This window comes from Hetaerina americana, unplaced genomic scaffold (assembly GCF_022747635.1).
Source record: "Hetaerina americana unplaced genomic scaffold, ioHetAmer1.1.p SCAF_6, whole genome shotgun sequence".
NCBI lineage: Eukaryota > Metazoa > Arthropoda > Insecta > Odonata > Calopterygidae > Hetaerina > Hetaerina americana.
Genome location: NW_027287205.1, coordinates 19,033,707 through 19,056,623, shown reverse-complemented (window position 1 = coordinate 19,056,623; position 22,917 = coordinate 19,033,707).

Sequence of the window (22,917 nt, the reverse complement as noted above, 5' to 3'; positions counted from 1 at the left end):
GGGGCCGTAGAAGGACTAGACCCCTCGCCTTTGCCCCCCCCTCTCCCACCTCTTGCGTATCGCCGGAACAAAAGCAGCGCGCCCGACTTCTCCTTGCCCCGGCAGATGAGTCGCCGGAGTCGAAAGGCAATAATTCCCTCGTTAGGCGGCCGATGGGAGGGTGTGGAGGGGGAATGCGAGGGGGGATTGAGGGGGCGGGAGGGGTGTGCGGGACGGGGGATGCGGAGGAATGCGGACGGCGAGGCGGGGGCGGAGAGGGAAGGGGGAAGCGGCCGGGAAGGGGTTGATAAAGAGGGCGGGGGGTGGGAGATGATGAAGGAAGGGGACGGGGGTGGATTTGGGGGTGGGGTAAAGGTGTCGGGATTCAACGAGCGAGGGGGAAGGATCCCGGAGGGGGCCGGGGAGGGGAAGAGGGGTCTTGCGTCGCTCGGAGAAAAAGGGTCTTCGAGCTGGAGCCTCGAGGCCAATGACGTCAAAGAACTGTGCTCATGCGGCATCTTCTTGTATCATGATTGCCTTACACTTCATGCGGGTCCGAAAGTAATTCCAATGCGACTCATTTTCCTAACTGAAGAAACTACTACGGACTTCTTAATGGACGGGTCTTTTTACATTTGAAAGCGTATTCATTTTACTTACAGAGTTTATAATACTATGACTACGATACATCTACTATGGGTATAGCAAAGAAATATGATTAGAAGTATGAACCAAGGGCTGTAGAAAATTGTCAACATTTGTTGAATTGATAGTAAAACGAGTGAAATACTTGGGCAAATGGAGATGCCCTTCATGTAAGACACTTACATGAAGATGGAAACAAAATGCTATGCACCATAGTTCACTGAACACCATAGCTAATTGAAACGTAGAGGGGAAGAATGAAAGGAGACGATCATGGAGGATTACGAGAAGCATGTTGCGGAAGATACCAGCAAAAGGAATAACGATGGGATGAGAAGATTGGCAGGTTACAACTTCGAGAGCAGATAAAAACGAATTATTGAGTTTTAAAACCATAATGATGATGATGCATTTTCTTGTTGAATATCTTTTTCGATCCGGCACTGGAGATCACATTATAGCCAAGTGCAAAATACTCGGCTAGTATTTCTTTAATCGGCGTTAGAATTTCATGAATGCATTGGACTCCATACATTTCTCCTCCCCAGTTGTCTGTGACTGTATACAGCGCTTTGAATTAGTACTTATTTTTCCCGTAAATAATTTATCTCAATTTCGTACCACTCAATACCTCAATACTTTCAATATACTTTATCTTTCGATAATTGTATACGAATTGAGATAGTACCAGGAACTGTATTACCCTGTTTAGATGATTTTGCATTGAATAATTTATAATCTCTTTTCTTGTTTTCCACAAGTTTCCACGTCTCCCCTTATTTTCTAATATATTCTTAGATTCTCCACTTCACTTGCTCAAATAATCTTGGGCGTCTTTCCAGTGCCCTTTTACCGATAGTTCCCATCATGATTCTTACTCTTATGTAGTCATTCCTTATGTTGTCAATAGTCAGAGAGAAAACCCAATTAAACTTCGGTCTTACAGCCAAGTAAATTAAATTGTCAGGGTTGTGCGTTCGGCAGGAGACACAGCCGTAAAATAATTCTCGACTTTAAGCATACGTATGGAATGAATGTACGCTTTCATTTAAGCGTCATTTAATCAATGTTATCATTCACTTGATGACCTCTGTCAGGGATTTTCTTTGAATTGAGTGAGTCCCATTCGGAACTGAGTGATCTAAAGTTCCTTGTGTATAAATTATTGGGAGATCAGTTATGTCTTTCTTATCACTTTGAAACACTTTTGTTAAAAACTTATTTGGACCATGCATTGGTGATTATCTTCTGGGGTTTATAAACATATAATGGTTCTGAATGGAATGACCGGATCAATAACTGAAGCGCGGTGGTATGAGGGGAAGGAGGTTTCAGTGAGGTGGTGGAGCTCGGTTCAGGAAAATTGAATAAATTAGGGGCAAAAGCAGTAGGATTCTGCATAAGACAGGGGTTATTTATAAAAAACAATTATTTAAACACCACAATAGGTGTAGGTACACATGAAATATATCACGGGGAGGAGGAGCGAAGATATGACATCAAGACATCAGTCGGACTACATTATGGTCAGGAACGAATTTTAGAGCGGCGTGATTAATTCTCGCCACAGTTTCCCCATGCAGATACAGATCATACTTTAGTACTAATTAAAGGTAACGTCAGACTCAAGAGAATAAAACATGGAAGAAGAAAAGGGAAATGGAGTAGGGAAGTATTAACCTGAACAAAAAGAAAGGAGTATCAACAGTATGCATAGAAAATTATGGGTAGAACAGGAAGTTGGATACTATAGAAGAAAAGGGATATTGAAAGCAGCAAACGAAACTATAAGAAGAGTTGATAGAAAAATGACAAGCAAGCCATGGGCGAGGTAAATAGAAAAATGAGAAGCAAGCTAGGGGCCAGGTAATTAGAAAAATAGAGAGAGAAGAGTGGAAAGCTGAAGAATGTAAGCACAAATTAGAAAAAGAAAGTATACACCTGAATAATAAGCTGAATCCGGTAACCAGAAATAGACATATATATATTTTGGGTCTCTATGAGGCGAGGTAGAAGGATAGCGGGGATTTCTGGAGTGATAGTTATAGAATATTTTACAGGTACAGCGAAGGGGACGAGAGCCAGCGAGGGGTGGCATTAATATTGAATAAAAAGGTAGGAAGAAGCGTGGTAAACATAGAGCAAGTGACTGATAGATTATTATTAGTAGAAATAAAAGCAGAACTGACGACCTTGGTCATTGTCCAGGCATACATGCCACCAAGCAATCATAAGGAGGAAGAAGTCTATAGGGTATACGATGAGTTAGAGGACATCATCGCTGGTGTTCCTGAAGGGAAACCTTTGATTTTGTTTGGGGATGGAATGCGGGGTAGTCGAAGGAATAGACGGTGATGAGTTGGAGGTCTGCGGTTTAGGTACGAGGAATGACCACGGGGAGAAAGCATTTGGAGTGCTGCAGGAGATAGGGGTTTAACATCACCAAACCTTGGTTTAATTACCTCAACAAATATAGGTATGCATAGTAAATGCCCGGAAATATCAGCTATGCTCGTATTTTAGTAAATCACAGATTTAGGAGCAGTATGATTCGTTCGCACAGTTTCCTCGGATCAGACGCAGTTTCAGATGATAATTTAGTACTAATCAAGCAGTACTCCAAATTTTAAATGGTAGAGTATAGATGACAGACGATATAGGAATGTAAAAGCATTAATCAAAACGATAAATAGGGAGTGGCATCAGGCTGTAGAGAATTCCATGAGTGAGGACAGGGAGGTAAATAAAATACATAGAAGAAAAATGGAAACATATCTAGAAGGGGATAGCAAAGTACGTGTCTCAGGCTGCTCATTTGCGTATGGCGAATGAAGAGTAGCAATGGGTCGGGGTAGACATGGAGGTGAGTATGCTATGTTATGTAGGTTTTTATCGTCTGATGTTAACACGGCTGTGCAAGAATTTGGTTTCATGAACACCGCAATGGCCTTCGTCCTATACGAGAGTAATCCCAGGAGTACCCGATCCAACAAAGAAAACACAAACATTTTAGAAAAAAATGTGTTTATTGTTCAGCATAATCTGCTTTCAGCGCTATTTTCTTTTCCCAGCGATGTTCAATTATTTCGATACCCTTTTTATGATAAGAACTGTCTTGCTCCTCAATATAACCATTAACTGCCGACATCACTTCTTCGCGGTTGGAAAATCTTTGACCACCGAACCATTTTTTCAAGTTTGCGAACAGAAAATAATCCGATGGGGCTTAATCTAGCGAATAGGATGAATGAGGTAGTAATTCAAACTTTAATCCATGAATTCTGGTCATTGTAATAACGAATTTGTGAGCTGGTGCATTGACTTGATGAGGCAACGCTTTCTTCTTAGCCGAATGCGGCCGCTTTTGCTTGATTTCTTCGCTCAAAAGTTGCAGTAAGCACGCATAATACTAACTGTTGATAGTTTTTCCTGTTTCAAGATATTCAATGAAAATTATGCCACCCGCGTCCCAAAAAACCGACGCCATGACCTTGGCTGCAGATGAAACGGTCTTCGCCTAATTTGGAGACAGTTCTCCGTCTGGAATCCATCGTTCTGATTGTTCTTTTGTCTCGGGTGTTAAGTAATGGACCCATGTTTCATCCATTATTATGAAACGGCGCGAAAATTCTCGTTTGTTGCTGTGAAACTTGACTAAACACTCAATTGAAACATCTTCACGACACTGGTTTTGCTCGAGTGTGAACAAACGTGACACCCATCTTACACAAAGCTTTCTCATTTTCAAATTTTCAGTTAATATGCGATGTACTGCACTTTTTGAAATGCCTACTATTCCTGTTAGCTCGCGCACTTTCAGTCGACGGTCATCCAGTATCATTTTGTGGATTTTCTGACGTCGTCACCTCATTTGGTCGACTAATGCGATACTCTCCTTGACAGCTCGTACGGCCTCGTTTTAACTCTGCTACTCAATATTTTACTGCTTTAAGCGAAGGCGCAGACTCACACAGAGTATAATCCAGTTCTGCTTTTATATTGGTTGCGCTGAGATATTTCAAATATAAGTATTGTCTCAAATAACGATGATCAATTTTCTCCATTGCCACAAATTCACTGAAAACGTTCACAATTGATGGCTGCCAAACAAATACTAAGCAACGTGGCGTCTTCAAACTTAAATCATATGCTTTACAGATTGTGTATTTTCTAATACACTGATATTTTTCAAACAAATACCGCCATATTTAGGTAAGGCCGGGTACTTCTGGGCCTTCTCATTTGCATTGCTCGGCTATTGACACAGTGGGTTTTGCAGCCATTAGGATTCAACAGTCTCCAATTTGTGTCCAATATTTCATGGGCAAAGTGCTGAGGTTATGCACATCTTACCAGGCTCATTTTTTTTTTCTATCTTGTCAAAGTGTATGAAGTCAAATATTGTGTTTCCAAATATGAACCTGAAACCCGTTTCTGTAATTGTGTAAAGTTGTTTTGTTTATGTATTTTCTATTTAGTATGAATAAATGAACCATCGAAGCGTAGTGAAATAAATCGAGTAAAAAGATAAATTTGTTGGAAGAGAACAGGGAATGGCTGCAAAGGAATTACGTCCTTCCAACTCAGTGCGGATGGCACGAGAAAAAGAGGAATGTACGTTAAATACATGATGAATGACGGGTCTGCCGTCATATAGTACATAGTTACGAATGTATTAAACATTTAGATAGTTATTTTCTTCAGCGTGTACATCAATTACACGTACTATTAACACTAATTGTGTCCACATTCAAGTTTCTAACACCCCCGCCACACACCCTTGCAGCGGCTTTCCGGATAGTGTGTATGTAGATGTAGATACAGAAGGCATAAATGGTTATGCCGTGCTTTGGATATGGTTTGAATAGCGGTTGCTATGGTGAGAATGGTTTTCAATACTTCAAATGGGGTCGATAATGAATTAAATCAGCCTGATCATCCTTTTTCTACCCTAATATCTACATTGACCAAATTATTACGATTTTCCACCATGTATTGATTAATTACACGCCCGGTTTTGATGTACAACATCATCTTCAGGTCCACATCTTGCGTGATTTAGCGCCCATCTAACATGGATGGCATTAAAATGAGAAATGCGGTGATGGTGGCATGGATATGAAAAATGTACTATAAAGGGTGCCAATACAGTTCAAATAAGACCGATAATCGTGTTACAACTAATCCAAGAAGCCTTGGTCACGGACCAGCCGGTTTTTTCTGTGGATAAAGGAGTCTCCGGAAGCGTTCTCGGCGGCCAGGGAATCATTAAGGGACATTATGTCGTATATTAATTTAAGTTAAAAATGTCTGCCTAGTCTTACCAGAAAAAAATTAGGTGGTCTTAGAACTCGCAGGAATCTCAAAACAAATAAAATTGATGTATGAGAGCCCGTTGAGATGAATTACCCTGTACATATATATGAAATCGTATCTCTCCTGTTGCATGAAACAGAAAAACTTGGAAAAAGCGCAGCGTGAGATGTAATACATTTGCTTAGAGAATGATAGAAGCGTAAATAGAATACATGTCCGAATAGAGAGGAAAATCAGGAGTTATCAAATTCACAGGACAAGTGCAGAGTGGTGCAATTCGCATCGCTGGATTTCTAGTAACTGTAGACAACCATGCATCTTAATCCTAAAGCAGGATCTCGTCTTGCCATCCTCGCCCATTCGATCGACCACTCTTCCTAGGAAAATTTCCATTCTCCGACATTTATTTATTTGGTATTAATTCAAAAACAGCACTTGTTGGCCTTCACCTTGAACTTTTAACAATGGTGTACGAGGTCTATCCGGCCAGGATCCAACCATGCAATATTTGGAGAAAGATAGCCCACCTAGGACAATGAGGCCTTCAAAGTACTCTCCTTAGGACCTCACACACGTATTCTAGCATCTCTTTTATTTCCAAAATAATCTGCAAGATCCGTTTTCAGGATAATTATCATCTGTCTCGTCGAATTCTCTTTAATCTCGTGAAGTACAAAATTTTGTGGTGCAGTTGCAGGGTACTTGCTCGAACCGCAAACGATGACCCAGGTTTTCTAAAAAAGATCATAACTAGAGATGGGTCATGGGTCTACATCCATGACCCTGAAACAAAAGCCAAGTCTTCACAACAGTTGGTTGACGAGATAAATGAGAATACGAAAAGACAGCTGATGACCATTTCGAAAAAGGACTTTGCCGATTGTTTTGAAAATAAGGTACCACCTGGTTCGGCAAAAGCCTAAATCGGGGGTTTGGAAAGGATAGAAGAACATTACACGTGAGCCATCTTGCCCTTCGCGCCCCGTAAATGTTTTCAATATCGCGAGGAATAGAGTGAATACATTTGGCCGTTGAAACAGTTAGTGCCTCCAGATAAATAAGACCTCCGCGGAGACAATTATCCGTGGTTGAAATAAGATCCGTTGGAAATCACTTTGAACCTCTTAGTAACCGTGCACACCGCCAGACGCGTGATTAAACGGTCATCACCTACTTGGTGAATACTGAATTTTACCTTATACTTATTGGCGTAAAATAATTAAATATATGGTATGCTTTTGTCGACCCAAGCATTGATGTGCATCTCCAGTCCATCTTATTCACCACCGATTCTTTATGCTTTCATATATTAGTTAAGGACCTGACGTATTCCTCCCGTTCCCCCCTCCTGGACCTCCCTCTGTTCCACGGCCCCTCCCCCCCCTGGCGCCATACCCAACCGCCCTCTCCCCTACCCCCCATTCAAGCACACCAGTTTCCCTTCTCTTTCCTCTCCTCCCACTTCACCAACACCTCCCCCCTCCTCTTCTCTGTCCACTAGATGAAGATGTCTGTCCTCTCTACCTCACCTGATAATGACTTTTTAATTCGAAACCTACAGGTTCGAATTTAACATTCGAAACCTATTCATGACCTACGAACCCTGTAGGTCATGAATAATAAAATATACATGGGGGGCCCATAAGTACCCGGCCTGACCTAGAGATGGCGGCAGTTATTTTTAGAATATCACTGTATTAGAAAGTACGCAATCTATTAAGCATATCTGTTAAGTTTGAAGACGCAAAGTTGTTTAGTAATTGTTTGGCAGCCATAAATAGTGAACGTTTTCAGTGAATTTGTGAAACTAGAGAAAATTGGTCATGGTTAGGTGATGCAATACTTTTATCTGAAAGGCAGCACAACAAATATGAAAGCTGAACTAGATTCTACTCTGGGTGAGTCCGCTCCTTCGTTTAAAATGGTAAAATATTGGGTAGCAGAGTCTAAATGAGGCCGTACGAGTTGTCAAGATGAGCATCGCATTGGTCGACCAAATGAGGTGACGACTCCAGAAACGGTGAAGAAAATCCACAAATTGATGCTGGATGATCGTTGACCGAAAGTGCGCGAGATAGCAGACATAGTATACATTTTAAAAAGTGAGGTATATCGCATATTAACTGAAAATTAGAACATGAGAAAGCTGTGTGCAAAATGGGTTTGCTCAGACTCGAGCAAAACCAGTGTCGTGAAGAGGTTTTAAGTGAGTGTTTAGCAAAGTGTCACAGCAACAAAGCAGAATTTTTCACCGTTCCATAACCATGGATGAAACATGGGTCCATTACTTTACATCCGAGACAAAAGAACAATCAAAACAATGGATTCAAAACGGAGAACCGTCTCGAAATTAGGCGAAGACCGTTTCATCTGCAGGCAAGGTCATGGCGTCGGATTTTTGGAATGTGCGTGGGATAAATTTCATCGACTATCTTGAAAAAGGAAACACTAGCAGTGGCAGTTATAATGCGAACTCTTTGCAACGTTTGAGCGAAGAAGTTAAGCAAAAGCGGCCGAATTTGGCGTTGAAGAAGACGTTGTGTTGTTTCATCAAGACAATGCACCAGCTCACAAATTCGTTATTGCAATGGCCAAAATTCATGAATTAGAGCTTGAATTGCTATCTCATTCATCCTATTCGCCAGATTTAGCCCCCTCGGATTATTTTCTGTTCGCAAACTTGGAAAAATGGCTTGGTGGTCAAAGATTTTCCAACCGTGAAGAAATGATGTCAGCAGTTAATGGCTATATTGAGGAGCAAGACAGTTCTTATTATAAAAAGGGTATTGAACTTATTGAACATCGCTGGGAAAATTGTATAGAGTTGAAAGGATATTATGCTGAAAAATAAATACATATTTTTCCAACATTTTTGTATTTTTTTTGTTTGGTCGGGTACTTTTGAGATTGCCGTCGTATGTGGAAGAACAAAAATTTTCCTTTTCCGTTATGCTTTCAGTTTCATTCAATGGCATCCCATTTTCGTAATTAATCCAATTTTTGGCTAATAATATAAGTATGTATATTCCTTTGCCCGTATTTTCACGTTTATCGTGGAAATGATGATCCGTATATTAAAGGCGTTATTTTTTAAGACGGTCGATGTCTTTGAGTTTCTCAATGTGGTGTGTCCTACTATAGGCGTGCTTAGAATTATTGCCTTTGTTTCAGGACTGAAATAATAAGATTTAGATTACTCCAGGTCGTTGATTCGTGCTACTGAACTTCGTCCCTAGAAAGTTTCCATAAAAGGGGTTTTTAATTCATGTGATCCACAACTTCGTTTACATCTTATAATGAATCGAGCAACTTTTATTTTAATTCGATGTACTTCAGAAATGTACCTATCATCTGATAATAATTGTATTCAGGCAGAAATTGCGGGTTGATAAATTTATGGGACTAAATAAGGACAGAAAGTTATCGACTCGGTAGAATTCATTTTGATGCAAATACAGTTTCCAGTTATAGAGTGAAAAAGACCAATGGCGATGTCGCCGTGGATGCTGGAGGCAGAGGCTTCAGTCACAGATTATCGAGAGTCCTTTTGCTGTGCCCATTGCCTAATGATCAGGATGATTGTCAAGTGATAGGATACACATTTTTGGAATCAGTTCTCATTCCATTATTGCAGTGCTGTGGGGTAGTCATTTATCACTTGCATAAAAAAAATACAATCCGGCAGAGTATATTCGCACAAAAAATTATTCCCAATAAACATGCATTGCTCCATTGCCTTGGTGGTAGGTTAAAAAAATAATATGGGCATTAATATAAACAAGAGCAAGCATATAACTTTTTTAAAAAAGTTCAACAGGATATTTTCAATCTATTAGGAGACAGAATTCTATGTAGCAGTCTTTGCAAATATTTATACGTTTACTTCACAAGGGGTTTTGGGCGAGGAGTTCAAGTTGATAGTGTGACGCGGAAGGCATTTGAAGTACTTCAATGGGTAATGAGAAATTTATAAGGAAGTAGCGTAGTGACAAAAATATATTAGGTCCTGATTAGCCCTATTATAGAACACTTGTCCACAGTATGGGACCCATAAGATGAGGGTTCTCTCTTCTCTTCTCACATCTAACACACTGAAACACTTTTCATTGAAAATTATGATTGATATGACATAAACATTAACTTACGCAATCGAGACGAGTTTTAAACACTTTGGTTGAACTGAAATTACATTTAGGAATTTAGGTCTCCATTAATATTTTCAAAACAGCGACAGATCAATCATAAGTAAATACCATTTCAACAATGCCATTTTAAAGAATAGAATGAAGTGTTAAGATGAAAAAGTTTGATATGTAAGTCAGGTTTTTGAGGTAAAAGAACATATATAACAGACTTTATAGGCGAAATTACACGATATTATCGGTGACATGCCAATGTTTGTTTTATAAACGAAAAAAATAAAAAAATGGTTGGAATTGTAAAGCGAATGTGAATCAGAGCCTTCGCAGGTATTACTCGGCGCAGTGATTATGAGAGTAATCACGAATGGCAAAGGAAAGGAGGTGAAAAGATTCGGGTCACAATGATCGGAAAAGAGTTCAAATTCAGTTTGGCGATTTCTTCGGCGAGCACTGGCGTCGGGCGTCGAATGGTGGCGTGGGAATGCGAGGGCGGAGAGGTGCAATAAATCCGGAGGCTCCCCGCGAGGGAAGAAGAGTAATGCTCGAATCGGACGCCCCACCACCCACAGGGTAGTCGCCAAGTCAGTCTTCAACAATCCCCTCGGCGATCTCCCCAGTTCTCCGGCAATAAAGGGATGTTGGACCTCCGGGGGGGGTGAGGTGCGAGGCGTTGGGGTGGGTGGTGAGGAAAGAGCTCTTTTACACACACACTTATATATATATATATATATATATATATATATATATATATATATATATATATACGTAATATAAATCCCTTATCGTGGGAGAGTACCCGTCTTTTTATCCTTTTTTTACGGCCCCTCACACCTCTTCCCTGCTAGGCTTTTTATCGAGGGGAGAGAGGAAGGGTGTGGGGGTATGGAAGACGTGGCCGCCCCCTACATGACAGGCGACAACCACTTAAACCGCAGGGGGGGGGGTTAGAGGGTGGTAGAGAGAGGGAGGTTGGTGATTTATCAGGGAGCGAGGACTGGGGGATGTTGGTGCTCTGGGGGTGTTTTAAGGAGGGGTGGTTGGAGTGGAGGATCAACAGGTTGGTCGTGGTGCGCCAGGCGTCGCGTCCCCTATTGTCCTTGCCCCCCCCCCCTTAGCCACCCCAAATACACACACCACGGACACTGTTCCACCCCCCTCCCCCCCAAAGGATAAAAGGAGGAAAACGGAGGAGATATAAAAAAAATAACGTCAGCATCAACTCCCCCTCTTCTCCATGACCCTTGGAATCTAGAAATTCTCCCCTTATCCCCGCTCGTGTCTCATTTTTTTTAGAGCTCAGCTCCCACCCCAACCCCCACACAGGCTCCGATGAGAAGGGAAGTTTCATCCCCCGTATACCGGCGAGCGCCCTGCACCTCTCCCCCCGCCCCTCCTCACCCCCATCGTCTTTAATCCAAACTGTTGACGTGCCGTTTCCTCGCTTTTGTCAATCCGCTCTCTCTGCCTTCGTGGCAAAAGATAAAAAATTGCTCGTCCACCCGAGAGGATCACTTCAAACTTTCGCCCCTCTCAGCAATCAACCCCTAAGGTCGGTTTGATAGGTGTAGTGGGAGATCACCATGTATCAGACTCCAAACGACGTGTGAAATTCGCACATTATCTGTAAGGGAGGCTGTTCCTAACCCTGTGACGACTTTGGTTCGCCAGGAAGATCTGATAAGCAAAACATTGCACTCTTTGATTATGTCTTATACACTTTGCTACCATGCAAATCAGTATTCATAGGATATGGGTTAATTATTCCTTCCCTTACTGTTACCATTTAAAGGACACTGGAGAAATTAACTAGGACTATGTGGTTCTAGATTCTGAATTCGTCCTATCGTTCTCCGGTTGCCCAGCTTTGGGATATAATCTGTAAAACTCGCACTCAAAGTCGAAATACTGGTTTTCCATAGCCATTATTTCCACTTTTACATATTAGTATAAATATTCATTTGTCTATCTTCATCTAAATGATGCCCTACTGTGTGGTTTGTGGCAGGTGGTACAGGTAATCAGACATTATGGTATGTGATGTGCAGCAGTCACGAGCTATGCATTATAGTCTAGTCGCTACAAAAATATTCTATCGTATTAGGAAATGGAGCAACTACATACCCCAAATTCGTGGAGAAAGGTCCTTAAAAACTAGTAGAAAAATCATGCAAAGGAAAAACATTTAACACAAAAAATGTTTTTAGCAAATTAAGTAAACTTCAAACGAGTTTCGGTTATCTAAATAAAAACACAAATTAAAATTCAGGACTACGTTGAAAGCAGGTATAAAGATCATAATTAGCTAAAGTAGTTTTTTATATCCTACATGTTTCCTGTAAATATTCTCTAGGGTGTATGACAGGGGGCGATTCCACACCAAGCATTTAAAATTAAAATTGTTTTGTTTAATATATAACATTTATAATACGTTACCAGAGTGTTTTGTGGTGCATGTTCATGTGGTATTGGTGTTTCACATTCTTGCTTGCTGTGTCCTGGCTTGCGTGTTGTTGGATGGCTTTCGTGCTGCATCCTTGGGTGCAGTTTTTTGTTGATTTATGGCTTATGTGTTTGCATGAGTGTTGGATGAAGGGATTTTTGCATGAGTGTGCGCTGCTGTGGGTGTAATTTTCCATGTTGTTGTTTTGCATGTGGTATTGTTCCTTTTTACGGTTGGTAACCTAACACACACCGCCACACGCCTATGCGGCGGCTTGCGGGGTAGTATGTAGATGTACCTGAGTTTATGCAAACTATTTGAAATGAGTGGGTCGCGGTAGTCCAGGTAGAGCGTTGGACTGTTGACCGGATGGGCCCGGGTTAGTTTCCCGGGCAACGCACTCTGGGCACCTGCAGCTCCACCCAAGCTATGTGATTTTTTGGGTTCCAGATCTTCTGGGGAAACCATAACCGGCACAGGGAAAGGATCTGGCTCCCCTACCTGGTGTGTAAATTTCACGCGCTGTCGGGCTTAGTACAGGGTGAACTCTACCATCACCAACCAACCCGATCTTTGGGTTGATTACCGTGCTAATGGTTAATGGTTTATTTCAAATGAAGGATATAATGTTATCTAAAGCTACACGCTCTATGGTATCCAGGAGTACAAAATACTTCTCTACGAATGCAATGTTGCTGATTGTTGTACAGTTCACTTAGCAGTTGTTTGGTAGCTTTTACACAATATTATACAACAGCTACAAGTTGTTTCACAGCATCGAAATGGGCTTTCACATCAAACATTTAGTTCTGCAGTTAATGACAGCAAATATGATAAAATTCCAAAACCTAGGTGGTGCAAAAGTCACCGAGGCGGTAATTGAACCGGTGAACTATGGATAAGCGGATGTTATCTCTCCTTTTCCGATATTGGCCAATTTAAATTTAGATTTGTAATAGATTTTAATTCAGTTTGGTTTTCGAACTATCAATTATTCAATATCTTTGAGCTTTTGGTGGTATGTCTTCGCGAGGGGAAGATTTTGGTGGGGTCACAAATGAAAGAGAAAACAAATAATGAATTATAAGGCACTTTTATATTTCTATGGAATACCGGAGTTAATCAAATATAAGCTTCGTGGTTTGTCGTATAATTAGTTAAAACTATTTTTACTTCATTTAGATTACAATCTACTAATCAGTTATTGAAACATCCTTTATGAGTTCTTCTGTAGAACGCAAAAGCAGAGTTAGCACTCGAGCGTACTGATACGATAGCCAAGTCATTTGAGCAAATAGGTACATTTGGGTTAATTGTCTGAATGTGGAATTGTCTGGTGATCATTGGAGAAGTTGAAAAGCTTGAGAAACAGATATGAATCACTAGATACACCATAATGCTAAGAGGGACCACGTTGGATGATTCAGACTGGCAAAACATCCGTGGCATTAAATGAGGAGTAGAGGACTCTTAATACGAGTAAGTAGGAGAGTACACGCAGTTGCAACAAAGCCTTCAAAACTTATCAAAAGTGTTTTATAAAGCAAGAGTTGCAGAAAACTCTAAAAAAATGTGTCTAAAAAGAAGTTGTGATGGCTTTAAGAAGAGATAATCAAAATTTTCATACATGATTGCGCTGCTGACACTCTTATGCAGAGTATCTTGGACGATTTCTTTAAAAGCTTTGTTAGGATATCGGCGATAGTCCTCACAGTTAATCTAGAGGTATATTTACATATTTTTGAGTTTAAGAATCTTGTACATCTTGACCTTTTTAAATATACACGGAGGCATAGGGGCCAAGTCTGTAACGGTTCAAAAATGAGAAAAAATATGACACTTTTAAATTTTTTGAAAATGTTTGAAAATCAATGATTGAAATTCTATTTGAGTGCAATGTTCTTCGTGAATTCACTTTATTTTCTATTTTTTTAAGCTTGACTTATTCATATATCTTTAGAAATAACATAAATCTAAAGTTTCAAGCTAAATGTAGAATAATTTTCCCATTTGAAAGTCAATGGAGTTCAACCTTATCTTTTTCATTTTGTTTCTTAAAATATCGTCAATGTACGGACGGCTTACGACTCACGACTTCCACATAAAGTAAAAACTGATGATATCCATATGTTTTGGATGCTTGTAAGTAGTTAAGTGAACAATGAGTGACCGTATAAGGTAGAGAGAATTGGAACAAAGTACTGGGCGGCGTGGGGGGAGAAATGGGGTGTTCGGTGGGTTACTCGTGGTGGTAACGTTGTTGTCGAGAACACGGTGGAGCATTGACGTTCGGGTCGGGACTTGGTTTGTCTTCCCGAAGATAAAGTCATGATATAAACTCAGGTTAGTGGTTTGCTTATGCGATAGAAAGGATGCGGAATGGTTGTCAAATATATGGTTATACAATAAAATGAGCAATTTCTGTGTTGCAATCTCGACCTGTTCTTAAGTATCCAACTGCCTTCATTCATTTTGATAACGGAAAAATCTCTAGAGTGACACAATGATCAAGTACTTTGATAAAAGCGATATCTTACTCCTGTTTTAATGTTTTTGATTCTCATCTTATTAAGTGGATTTACATTACGCTCTTGCATGGTTGTCTTCAATGACATTTTATGAATAATCACAGTGTACCTCATAGAGCATTGAAAAGATTTATATTATCTTGCATTTTGGCTAGTACCGCCATTCTGCGAACGACATTGCAATTTCTCATTTAAACTATGGCATTAACAGGAAGTGTTGACTGGAGGGATGAAAAATCAGCTAGGCGGAAAGTGAAATCCCAGATTTCTGAAAATAGTTAGTGGGTAGAAATAAGTTGTCTACTAGAAGAATGCAACTACGGAAATGTGAGACGATTACTATATTGGGGAATATCAGGTGATGAGTTGATTAGTTGGAAGGAGTTGTAAATAAACATAGAAGTGGTTGAAATTATAGACCTCGATGAAAAGAGAACTCACCTATGAGCAGTGTAATTTCTACAACTTTGATATCGATAGTAAGAAATACCAATTTTTGCGTATTTTCTAAAGACAAAATACCCTTAACTTGTTCCGTGATTTTTAATCATATTCTATGAAAGACGTTATTCTGTCATAAAAGTATAAGGGTTATTCATGTGCATGAGGTGAACAGAAATTATTTTTTAGTCTAGGCCTAGAAGCTTCTAAAGGCGTGAAATATAAGTCAAAGGAACAGAAGGCCATGTACGAACGTTCTATGAATGTAAAAGTAAGGAAACGGATGCGCTTATGAGGTGTATAATAAGGCTACGAAATAAATTAGCGAAGAGAAGTAATTTTCTTGAAATTAATTATAATATATTTTAATGACATCGCCTAACTCGAAGGGTAACAGCGTGAATGGTTTACAATTTCCGGTTTTGATTCTTAAACTCGATCGTGCTAATTCAAATGAAGCATTGCCTGAAATTGGAGAGAAAAACTTGATGTATTGGTTTAAAAAAAGAGAATAAATTTTGCACGGAATGCAAAAAAAACATGCGAACATGCGACGAATTTAAGCGTTAAACACAATTAGTGGACCCAAAAATCTGTGAATCTTTTGGTGAAACAAACGTCGAATTTTCTCATCGCTAGACTCTAAAAACAGGTCCGAAACCCTCGGTTCACATCACCCCAACAATGCATGAGGCGCGCGCCGAGTAATGAGCGTTCAATCGGGCACAGGTGCGCGGGAAAGTTGCGTATCTTCTTCCTCCGCCCCCCAACACACACTCCTCGTTCCCGAGAAAGCCCTTGGCCGTCCTTTCTTTTGTTGCCCGGGCCGCTATTAAAAAGACTTCGACATGAGGTCCTTTGCCTTCCGGCCCGCGGGAATGGGGAACAATGCTCGGCGAGCATTGGAATGCTCACAGAGTTCGGGGCGTTCTTATCTGGGGGAGGCGATCGGGCGAACGCTGAATTTCGGATGCAAGGAGGCTCACCTCCTCCCCCTCCTTGACCCCTCACCCCTCTCTGCCGGAGTAGGGGGAATGTCTTCGTCCTCCATGCGGAGCAGTGAGGCCAGGAACCACGCTCCTTTGGTTTGGGGGAGAGAGGGGAGGGAATAACATATATGGTGCGAATCATGTACACGTCTTTCCATGAGCACCCTACCTCTCTCTTTCTCCTATTCCGCGACACATCTCTTCGCCCCCACCCTCTCGGACTCCCCCTCCCTCCTACTCTGCCTTGGGTGAAACAATTATGTGCTGGACAATGGACACGGGCCAATCTTGAGAAAGGAGAAGAGGAAGTGGGAGTGGAATGTGGGTGTGAGTGGGGGGAGGTGTGTAGATGGGGGGGGGGTTATGGACGAAGGTGGGATAGGAGAGGGTAGACTTCCAGCCGGTGGCGACACCCTGGGAGCCGTGTCAAAGATATCAACTCATAGTACAAACGACTGCATTCAACATGACGAGAACACGGCTGGAACATTTCAGTAAGTTTGTATTTTGGATCCGCTAGAGATATATATTTCACTGAGGAATAAGATAGCTTTCAAAGACGGCCGATTAGATTTGTCTAACATTGGTGAGAGAAATAGAGTAAGCGTGACGGTGTTACTAGATAAGCTAAAATGAAAAGGCTTCCACACACGAAGGAAGCAAGCGAGATAAAGGGATTTATAATTATGCAGAACGCTCGAGATTTACATTGAAACCAAGGAGGGAGTTATCAGGGACCAAATAACTCGGTTGACAAATAGCCGCCCCGCAAATTATTTCACCTAGAACCTATTTGTATCACTTCTATTGCAAGCATTTTACTGCTCGAATTTGCGTAATAAGCTAATTATTATGTCGTAGTCAATGATATACCCACCATGCCACACGCTCCCCTAGATACTCGGAGGTGGTAATTTAAAATGCAGAAGTGTAGTATTATGTGTACATAAAAATCCGTAAGATTCTTCATTAACCCTAACACGTACGCCAATTAGCAGAAAGCCAGTAAGTAGTGCACAATCATGAATTTTTTTAAAAGAACATAAAAAACTGTTACCGCTCAAATTTTATTACAGCTTGCTCATTTAAAGGCCTTGTTTGAGTGTAAAGGTTATCTAAAAGATTAGGATCTGAATTTGTAAGTCGAAATTAACAAGTTCAACGTTTCATCCCAAGCGTATTCTTTAGGTAACTTGTCTATGGAATTCATTTTATGAAATACTTGAATTCATTAAAAATTGAAATCGATTATAAAGATGTCCGCAAATCCGGACTTAAAGGTTGATGCTCTTTGAAATTAAAAATCTTTTGATCTTAAATTGTCGTTCATGAAGTATTATTCCGTTCTTAACACTCATGGATAACTCAGTTTTAACGATGAACTTTTACATTAACTACAACAATTCCAAAATTCCTTATTCGTTTTTCCCATCCGTTTCCCACCAAATGGACAGCTTAGCGACTGCGGTCGTCTAAATGGGACCAGGGAAACCCTCCGTGCACCTTCTCCTCGCCATTTCGTCTGACGTCCGTGCTCTGCGTCTTATTTCGGACGCGTATGGGTTCGTGCATGGCGAGACGAGACAAGAGACGGGGAAGGCATTCACGGGTCGTCCCGTGAGGAGGGGCTTAGGGGAATAATCCGCGCGCGCACATTTGCCAATCCCGCATCGGTTTCCCAAGAGCGAGGTGAGATGGGCGGGGAGCTGCTGTGGAAAGAAAGGAATCAACTCTTGAATGTTCAAAAATAACTTCACAATGAATATGCACAGATGCTTACTCGACAAATTTACGCAGGGCAATAATTGGTGACCTAGTGATACAGGTCTGTCAAAACGTTTTAATATTCTCTCATCATTTTTTCTTTATAGACTTTTCTATCTGAAAGATAAATTATAATTAAAAATTGTGATTTCCACTACATTTACTAAAGTAAATTAATTTGTAGTAATATACTGAACAAAAAGTGTACTATAGTGGAAATCGCGATTGCTCTTTATCATTTCCCTCCAATATGGAAAGTTTCTACGAAGTTAAACCTGAAACTATACCATTTTCTATCTGAGCTTGACTAATATTTGGCACATATCTTAAGTATTTTATAGTCACTCAACCTATTGGACACTTATAATTAGTAATAAAATGAAATAAATTATAAATTTTAACATTAGATACAGCCTGTCATTCGTAAACTGAAAGTTTTTTTACACACAAAATGAAATAGATCGCTAGTACTACAAATCAATTATAGAGACTTCTGGATTATCCAGTTATGGTGGTTTCATTTTTTAAAATTATATAATCCTGTGAGCAGGGGAATTAAGTTTTAACCATATTTCTCGGAATAAAAATCTTAAGTCTTTGGCAACATGCTCAAGCTCAAACTCTTATATTATTGCGAGCAATCTTATGCTTTAAGTTAATATGAATTTCATCGTATTGTAATCGTAAACAGATGCATGATTTGATATTCATTGTAGCGCTACTGGTACAGGGTGCGGCAACATAACTTCCTTATGCAAAGGGATTTTGATTTATAAAAAAGGAAGTTATGTTGCCGCACCCTGTATTGACTTATTGTACTTACATATAAGAATTTATCATTGATTTTGGAAAATTGCATGTACTTCATTTTATGCATGGTTTGACTAACTGTAATGCATACTTATATGTTATAACTTACCATTATGCATTACAATATTACAGGGATTTTACTGAGAGTTTAAAGTATTTGTCCTCGCAAATATTAGCACGGTATTTTCAAAAAATAAGGAAGCACCTAAATTAAAAAAGAAGTTTTGTGTTTTTCTATAGAGAGTGTAATGAGCGAAAAACAGTCGTTTGCGTTTACTTTTTATATTCAAACCACTCTAATTCATGCAGTTTGTATTTTAAAAAATTAACGTTATCCTGAAAAAATATTTTAAATGTTAAAAATGCAACAAAATTAGTCATATATACCCTATGGTGAATTTTGATTATTTTTTTAATACATGTACAATGAGCCTTAGGGAATTATTGGTGACGTAATTAAAAATGAATGAGCTATTTTTTATTTTCTGTGCCTAATTCAAATTTGAGTTGGAACACTAGGTATAAGGTTTAATTCATTGTACAACAAAGCTCCATTGGACTAATAAACTCAAAGAATCCCAACTCATAATATTAAAAGAAATAAATACCACCATCCATGTTCTGGACAGTTTACCTTAGACAACACGCGTCACAGAATTGCTTGACTTGCATGGGCAAAAGAAGAGACTTTTGGATGAGCTCGACAAGTGAGCAGACGACCAGAACTTCGTAATGACCTCCTAATATCATCTCTGGACTGGCATTCCTATGGATGAGAAATAAAATGCTTTCTTATCGTCATAATTTCATGTGCACGTCAATTCGTCCTCACATTCGTCTTCTTATCTGAAGCGGACATTAGTATTGCACTAAATGATATTTCCAATATGACTAGGGTAGTCTTCGCATTCTAATCAGATGGTGACCGTCAATCGGACCCTCCTTCTCCAAACCACTTGAACCCCCGCGAACGTACCTTTCAGGCGATCCGAACGTGCGAAGGGTAAACACGAAGGAAAAGGTAGCCTGTCCAGCGTCATCTCATTCGGTGGACGGCCGAGGGATACATTCCAGGGACCATTGCTTACGCGATCCGTCGCGGAAGAGAAAAACCCCAGATTTACCCCAAAGTGACAAAAAATGAATTATTAAGAGTTTGGGGTGCGGGAAAGGTTCGTGGATTTCGTCGGGGATGAGAGATTCGAGAGGTGGCGTACGCACGGCGGGGGGAGGGGGGTTGGATACGAGAGAGGCTAACGATTGAGGGGGGGTGTTCAGAGGGGGAAGGGGTTTGAAGGGGATTATAAGGGAAGGGTCGAAATGGCGAGGAGCTCGGCGGGATGAAGGGACGGGGGAGGAGGCGGGCATTCTGTTTGTGGTGGGAGGCATCCCGTGGCGTACACAGAGCGCGGAGGCTTTAGCGCCGTCGAGAGCAGGGCCAAAATAGCCACAAGTAGTGTACACAAGAGATCTCTGCGGCGGCCCTGGACAGTATGCTCGGGCGACTGGAGGAGGGGGCGGAGGTAGGGGGCCTCCCTGGCGACAATCCAAACGTCCTCCTCCTCACTCCACGCATCGCACGTCACTGGCGCTTCCTCAAACCTTTCATTCCCTCGCGTTTGTTTACGGCGCCCTCCTCACGCCCCTTACCCCCCCTGTGAACGCGCGCGTGCGTGTGTGAGTCGGAGAGCTAGATGGAGCCCTCCTCTCCTCTTTCATGTATGTGATCCTCCACCCACCCCCAACCCCACGCGGCCACCCTTGGCGCTGCTCTCTGTCTTTTCGCCCCGGCACAGATTATCTTATCCCCTCCTCCTATTCAGTCCGAACCTCAGACCCCCCCTCCCCTCCTATCGTCTTTTCCAGTGGCCTCCCGCCCGTTGACAGCGTTATATATTCACAAAAAGAGGCATCATTGTTAGCACAACGCCCCTCTCCGACTTGCGCGCGTATCGGAGAGGCCTTTCGAGTGTGTTGGCGGGGGAGGGGGGTAGGGCATACTAGGGGGTATGGAAGAACAGAGTGCGGGGGGTTATATTGGGTTGGCCAATCTTCCTCGTGTGCGTATCTCGGATTAACTCTCGGAATTCGACTGCATGCCTCCCCTGTCCTCTGACGAAGGACCTTAAACCCAACGGACAGGAATCACCATTCGGATTGATTTCTATGTCTTCAGCACGTTTTTGGTTATAATAAATAATAATGACTCATAATCATCAGGGATCTAGAATGAATAAGATATTTGCTCACTGAGGAGAGCGTAACTTAGTGGAATGACATCTTTAAATATTTATATAGATTTCTTTTTTTAGCACAAACGTCGGAACTAGTCGTGCGATGTTACCAAAATACTATTGTGGAAAAATATTTCGTCTTAAAAAAACCCATGCACCTATTTTTTCACTCTAAATTGGTTTGAAACTTAGCTCTTCACTCAATTCTCATTTGATCTGTTAACTTCTACATGCGCATATACCTTTTCCTTGACTCCCGCCCTTATTTCTCCCGTGTTTCTAAACCAGGGTCTTCATCTGTCCTTCGTCCCGTTCAATTTTCCATCAGATATTGATGATTTGGTGGATGAACTACATACAACCTCTAGAGCACGCTGACGAACCCACAGACAAAATTTTACGCAATCTTCGATTTGCGGAGGGTTTATATATTCTTGCCGAGGAAAAGGATGACCCGAGAAGGGTTTTAGCCTGTCTGGAGAGGGGGATGACAAAGTGCAACGTCGAGATCAACAAGAAAAGAATTAACCTAATGGTCGGCAGGCTGTATAGGGAAGATGATTTCTCATAAGACTTTGGAAGGACACACTGGAATAAATGAACAAACTATGCATTTTCGGCAGCTAGATCACCGGCGATAGTGGAAGCGTAGGGGAATATAAAGAGCATGCGAGATCTAGAGTGTTATCTCGTATGAGAGATAAAGCTGAAGGCTTTCTGTTAAAATAGGCAAATAATGCTATTTTAGTCACAAGAAATAGTTTTATTGTAAAACAACTCCGTGTGTCAGTATATATATATATGTATATGAGTCTCTCTTGAAGAAGGCCCCTGAGAGGGCCGAAAGCTCGAACAATTTACCGTGTAAGTGTTCTTTTATATGTGTCTATTCTTTTCTATTTGTGTTATGTTGTGTCAGCCCATTATTATGTATATATATATATATATATATATATATATATATATATATATATATATATATATATATATATATATACCTGTATATACTGACACACATTCAAACACGAAAACCCACCATATGGCGTACAAATATTAAATCACATGGAAATAGATATAAGGAAAGGGGATAGGAACACACACAAAAGACGTACACAGGAGAGGTGGGGAAGGCGGAATCGAGCAGATCCCAAGTGCATCGTATTATCTTGACCGGGAATTGAACTACGGATCTTGCGAATTGTCGTAAATTACGTTACCTCCAAGCTGGTTAGAGCATCGGCCCGGCAAGTCAAAAGATCCGTGGTTCAAGTCCCGGTCAAGGAAATATTTTTTCACTTGGGATCTCTTCGATTCCGCCTTCCCCACCTCTCCCGTGGTTGTCTTTTATTTGTGTTTCTGTCCCTTTTCCTTGTATCTATTTCCATTTGGACGAATATTTATATATATATATATATATATATATATATATATATATATATATATATATACATTCAAACACGAAATACCGCCAAACGGCGAATAAATACTCATATATACAGAAACAGATATAAGGAAAAGGGATAGGAACACATATAAAGGACGAACACAATAGAGGTGGGGAAGGCGGAATCGAACGGATCACAAGAGTAAAAATATTTCCTTGACCGGGACTCGAACCTCGGATCTTTC